At 41.1% G+C, this 6,000-nt stretch overlaps 1 long non-coding RNA gene across 1 annotated transcript in view; it reads left to right on the top strand.

The window, feature by feature from the left end:
- The window catches only part of LOC134356178 (uncharacterized), a 113,372-nt gene extending 111,603 nt beyond the window's left edge, over positions 1-1,769 (top strand). Inside the window, exon 3 of the long non-coding RNA XR_010020299.1 lies at positions 1,660-1,769. This is a non-coding gene — a long non-coding RNA (uncharacterized LOC134356178). The remainder of the gene's footprint in view (positions 1-1,659) is intronic.
- Positions 1,770-6,000: the final 4,231 nt, after the last annotated feature.

The raw sequence follows: 6,000 nt of genomic DNA on the forward strand, positions 1-6,000 counted from the left end.
AAAGCATTGTTTTTCACCCGACTGCAAATTAGATTTGTGACAAAATATATTATTTGTCATTAGATGATCAATGGCAAGGAACCCATAATTGTTATGGCCACATCTGAATGAATGAAACATAACTGCTTTTAAATTAATTGAGTACAGTAAATTTATGTTCACAGGCATGAAGCTCATATTGAATTAGTGAGCAGACCATAATGTAGAATTAGTATGGTAGCATCGTGCTGCAAAATGGTGAAAAAAGAGGAAATGTGCTGGGAGTTGTCATGCTCTCTGAGAGGAGACCAATTCACAGGCTGGCAAATACCTACATTGATTGGAATTAGATCTTCCACAGGAACAGTAGGTTGAACAGTGAAACTGATTATATACCTTTGTGTCATATTGGTGTAGCTATCTCTTTTAAAAGGAAACTGAAGGCACACTCATTAAGAAGCAAAGAAAAAGGTTTAACATAAGGACTGTTCTGGATACTCAATTAATGAGATGTGGATTGAATAAGTGTGAAGGACTTTATCCGTGATGCATTGAGTTGTATCCACCACTATTTGGAGACTTTTCTATTCAAGGGCATTGGTGTTTCTGTACCAGTCCATGAGCAAACAGCCAATATTCTCTCCAGCTCACATCTATAGAAGTTTGTCAGAGCTTTAGATGATGTGTCAAATCTTTGCAAACTTCTAAGAATGTGGAGATGCTGCTGTGCTTTCTCTGTAATAGCACCTACTTGCTGGACCCAGGACAGATCCTCTGAAATGGTAACACTGACGAATTTAAAGTTGCTGACCCTCTTAGGGTGACAGGGAGATAAATCTCTACCAAAGGAGGTACAAGGAACTCCATCTCTCGCTGGCCTGCTGGTAACCCTCGGGTAAGGTGTAACATCTGTTTAACCCCCACGTCAGAGTTGTGTGAAGCCATGGAAGCAGGTGGTGGATGGTTGTATGGGCAGTTGGTGCATATCACAAGTCCTGATTATGACGCCAGGCAGACAATCTCTGAAGATTATTGATAATGGCTGGGGTCACCTTCTTGTAAAGATACTGCCCAGAAGAAGCAATGGCAAACCACTTCTGCAGAAAAAAAATTGCCAAGATCAATAATGGTCACTGAAAGACCATGATCACTTGTGTCATATGACACGGCACATAACGAACAAGTGACCCTCTCCACCTCTGAACCCCCGATAAGGACCGGATTGTGGATTTCTGGTTTCCTCCTCCTGAAGTCAATAATCAGCTCCTTGGTCTTGCTGACATTGAGTAAGAGGTTGTTGTTATGACACCATTTAGCCAGATTTTCCATCTCCTTGTATGCTGATTCTTCACCACCTTGTATTCGGCCAATGACTGCGGTGTTATTAGCAAACTTAAATATGGCATTGGAACTATTCTTAGTCTCAGAGTCATAAGTGCAAAGCGAGTAGAGCAGGGGGCTAAGCACACGGCCTTGTGGTGTAGCTGTGCTGATGAAGATTGTGGAAGAGATGTTGTCACCAACCCAAACTGTCTGGGGTCTGCAAGTCAGAAAATTGAGGATCCAATTGCACAAAGAGGCATTGAGACCTAGAACTAGAAGCTTATTGATTAGCTTTGAGAGGATGATAATATTGAATGCCGAGCTGTAGTCAATAATGTATGTATCTTTGCTATCCAGATGTTCCAGGGTTGAGTGAAGAGCCAATGAAATGGCATCTGCTGTTGATCTGTTGTGAATGCAACTTGGAGCAGATCCAAGTCACTTCTCAGGCAGGAGTATCATCACCATCCTCTCAAGGCACTTCATCACAGTGGATGTAAGTACTATTCTATGAATGTTATTGAGACAGGTTACCTCGTATTGTAAGCAGATGTCTGATGGACTTTCATAAAAGCACAAGTTACCTCCATATGGAGAATTATTATTTAGAAATGGGAGAAAGAATATGATGGGCTCAATACAATTTTAAAATTAGTACGTCCTGCTCTGAGTTGTTCACTTGTGAAAGAGGCTGGCAATAAGCTGCAGAGATGTAGAATCAACCGTAAGGTGAAGGAAAGAAATAATGTTATTCTGGAACAACAGGATGTATTCTGGATTCTTTTTTTTAAAAAATGGATAGAAATGAGCATGATTCAGACTTGCTGTTTCAAGGGCTGAGTCTGTGCATGAATGTTTGTTGATTTTTTTTTAAAGCAAGTCTATCTCTCTAACTGCCACTCTGCCTCTGGTGTCTTTTCTCCGGGGTGACTGCAACAGCACGTGGGTGTAGTCTACACCACACCCAAGGCAACCCAGCTCCCCCGCCATCCGTCGCGTCAATGAACCAGCGAACCAGACTTGCAGTATTCGACATTACCAATGGCCAACATGGTCCTGTGATCACAAGAAAAACATCCGAGACAATCATTTGCAATTCACACTGATGGATCACAACAATACTATGGAACAAGTCCAGGTGACAACACAACGGTACACAATACCGTCGAGCAGCTCGCTGTTTGTGTAGAACTGCAGTGCTTGATGTTCTTAATATCCTGCAATGCCTTGCAATCATAAAATAAAGACATAAAGGACGAACAATTACACTTTTGGGTGGACACTGAGTGGTTGCTGCATCCAGTTGCACCAGTAATCTTACCACGGTTGAATTGGATAGGACGAAGGTGAAAGGAATTAATGAACATGAAAGCGAAAAAGGCAGAAGATGGATGGGTGCTGATGATATGGTGGGGAGAGAGGATGTTCTGCAATGGAAAAAGAAGAAAATGTCAACACTAAATGAAGGAAGGTGGGAAGAGCACGTGCCAAGCTACAAATGAAGAAAGAGCGTGAAAAGTAGCAAGGCGTGGTATGATCTGGATGAAAATTGCCAGGCTAGAAGAGTGAAAGGGTTTTGCTACCTTGATCGGAGCTGAAGAGGTGCAAAAGTACCAGATATATTTGATTAGGAGGGGGAAGATGGGGTGGAAAAGAGAGCAAAGTAAACAGACAATGAAGACTGGTGGTGGTCATGTGAGAGAAGAGGTTAAAAGCAAGAAGAGAGGGAAGATCCTTTATTAAAGGGTGGAGCATTAGTTGATTATAATAACCCGAATTTACTTGGAGTTGTAAGCTCCCCATGCTTGGCCCACCCCACCTGGAAGATCTGTGCCTTTCTACAATGGATCATTCAATGGCAGAATCCTGACCAAGCAGCTTTGTCCGCCTACCTGTAGACTAAACAGGAATGCTTAGACAGTCAGTTGGTCCTCAACCCCTGACTAAATGGCTGTAAGCAAGCTTCAATGTTTTTGAATTCATAACCATTCAAAAATGTTCTAAAAATTAAGCATGCTAATAAATAATTTATGTTCGTATCTGGTAATTTACTTAAATTAAGCCTTTATAAATAAAAAAAAACGCATTTTTATTTACTTAAATAAATGTACATTACTTGAAGTTTGCCTCTCACCCAAACAATTGATCTTCTCCATTGAAACATATAGTATCATTGTACCTGCATCATACCTGGCAGACTTACTGGTGTAACTGCTCGGAACACAGAAGTTACTGCCAGTCTAACTCTGGACTTGAGGGCAGGTTTCCAGCAGGGTACAATTGGAAAGTCACTGATGTAAAGGGTCTTAGGACTTGCATTTCCCAAAAATGTAAAGAATATGGAATGAGATGTCAGTACTTACATGTGCACAGGCCAACTTTTCTCAGGAAAGTCTTGGCCTTAATCTTTGTAAATGGGTTAAAAAAAAGAGTATGCATGCATCAAACTGGGCATTGTGTTGGTTTATGGGGTTCCTTGTCAGAGTATCCATTGAGGAAGTGACAGTTCGTTTGTCTTGTTGGAATCAAAATGCTGCTTTGGTTTCTCTTTTGCAACAGTTGTAAAATTTCAACCTATTAAAATTAACCGGAACACTTTATTAATCTGAACATTAATTAAAGCCCACTATTTTTTTGAAAAATTTCGACACCAGCTATATGCTTTCTATAGAGCAGGGGTTCTCTACCATTAACCAAGGAACTGTGGACCCCAGGTTAGGAACCCCTGCCATAGAATGTTCCCGATGTTAGGACATTTTGTATAACGGAAATTCACCCCTTGAAATTCACAAATCGCAATCAACAAATCTGAGGTACGTAAAAATAAAAAACCTTGCTCTTACAGAATTTATGTGAGGATGGGGGGAGGGGGAAATAACTAAATAAATTCCAAATGTGAAAGAAGCAACAAAAATTGTCAATTTTGTTAAGTGTTCATGTTTTTGAAAATCGGGATATAAATGGCTTTCTAGAATGATAGCCATAAAGCAGGGAGTATGCTGCGTTTATATTTGTATTCAAGGTATTTTTTTTCTCATCAGTATCAATAAAGGAATATGGAACACAAATGTGATTATGAATGAATATGGAATATTCATCTCCTTGAACGTGATCTGCCATTCAAGAAATCAAAGCTGAGCTGTGACCATGTATGTGCCCATGTATGTGCCCATTCCCTTTCTCCCACAACTGCCAGATCTGAAAGACATTTGTGAGCTCCTATCACTCTTTGCATGGAGAACCTTTCCTAATTTATGGCTTGATGGACCCAATCTTAATTTTTCCCAGTTTAACCAACAGCTCTCCAAAATAGCTTTTCAGTCATTTCACCCCTTTAACCTTTTACATTCTAAGAAATAAGACCATAAGACATAGGAGCAGAATTAGGCCATTCAGTCCATCGAGTCTGTTCTGCCATTCCATGGTGGATCCCAGATCCCACTCAACCCCATACACCTGCCTTCTTGTCATATCCTTTGATGCCCTGACCGATCAGGAAACAATCAACTTCCACCTTAAATATACCCACGGACTTTGTCTCCACCGCAGTCTATGCTAGAGTATTCCACAGACTTAATACCCTCTGACTGAAAACAATTCCTCCTTACCTCCGTTCTGAAGGGTTGTGCCCTCTAGTTCTGGATACCCCTGTTAGAGGAAACATTCTCTCCAGATTGACTCTATCTATTCCTTTCAATATTCGGTAGGTTTAATTGAGATCCATATGAGTTCTTCTAAATTCCAGCGAGTTCTGGCCCAAAGCTGCCAAATGCTCCTCATATGTTGACCCCTTCATTCTTGGAATCACCCTCATAAACCTGCTCTGGACTCTTTCCAGTGACAACACGTCCTTTGAGATATGGGGCCCAAAACAGTTGACAATGTGCTAAGTGTGGCCTGACTAGTGTCATATAAAAGCTCATCATTATCTCCTTGCTTTTATATTCTATTCCCCTTGAAATAAATGACAACATTGCATTTGCCTTCTTTACCACAGACTCAACCTGTAAGTTAACCTTCTGGGAGTCTTGCATGAAGACTCCTAAGTTCCTCTGCACCTCTGAACCTTCTTCCCATTTAGATAATAGCCCGCACTATTGTTCCTTTTACCAAAGTGCATTGTTGTATATTTCCCAGCACTGTATTCCATCCGCTACTTTTTTGCCCATTCTTCCAATTTGTCTAAGTCTTGCTGCAATCGCATTGTTTCCTCAGCACTACCTACCCCTCCACCTATCTTCGTATCATTCGCAAACTTCGCTATAAAGCCATCAATTCCATTATCTAAGTCATTGACAAACAATGTAAGAAACCAACAGTCCGAATACTGACCCCTGAGAAACACCACTAGCCACCGGCAGCCAACCAGAAAAGGCCCCTTTTATTCCCATTCGCTGCCTCCTACCTGTCAGCCATTCCTCTATCCACGGTAGTATCTTTCCTGTAATGCCATAGGATTTGATCTTGTTAAGCAGCCTCATCTGTGGCACTTTATCAACTGCCTTCTAGAAATCCAAGTAAATGACATCTACTGCTGCTGCTCCTTTGTCCGCCCCGCTTGTTCCCTACTTCCTTGAAGAACTCTAACAGATTTGTCAGGCAGGATTTCCCTTGACAGAAACCATGCTGACTTTGACTTAATTTTATCGTTAGTCTCCAAGTACCTTGAAACCTCATCCTTGGTAATAGACTCCAACA

The sequence above is a fragment of the Mobula hypostoma genome, chromosome 14, assembly GCF_963921235.1.
Source record: "Mobula hypostoma chromosome 14, sMobHyp1.1, whole genome shotgun sequence".
Classification (NCBI taxonomy): domain Eukaryota; kingdom Metazoa; phylum Chordata; class Chondrichthyes; order Myliobatiformes; family Myliobatidae; genus Mobula; species Mobula hypostoma.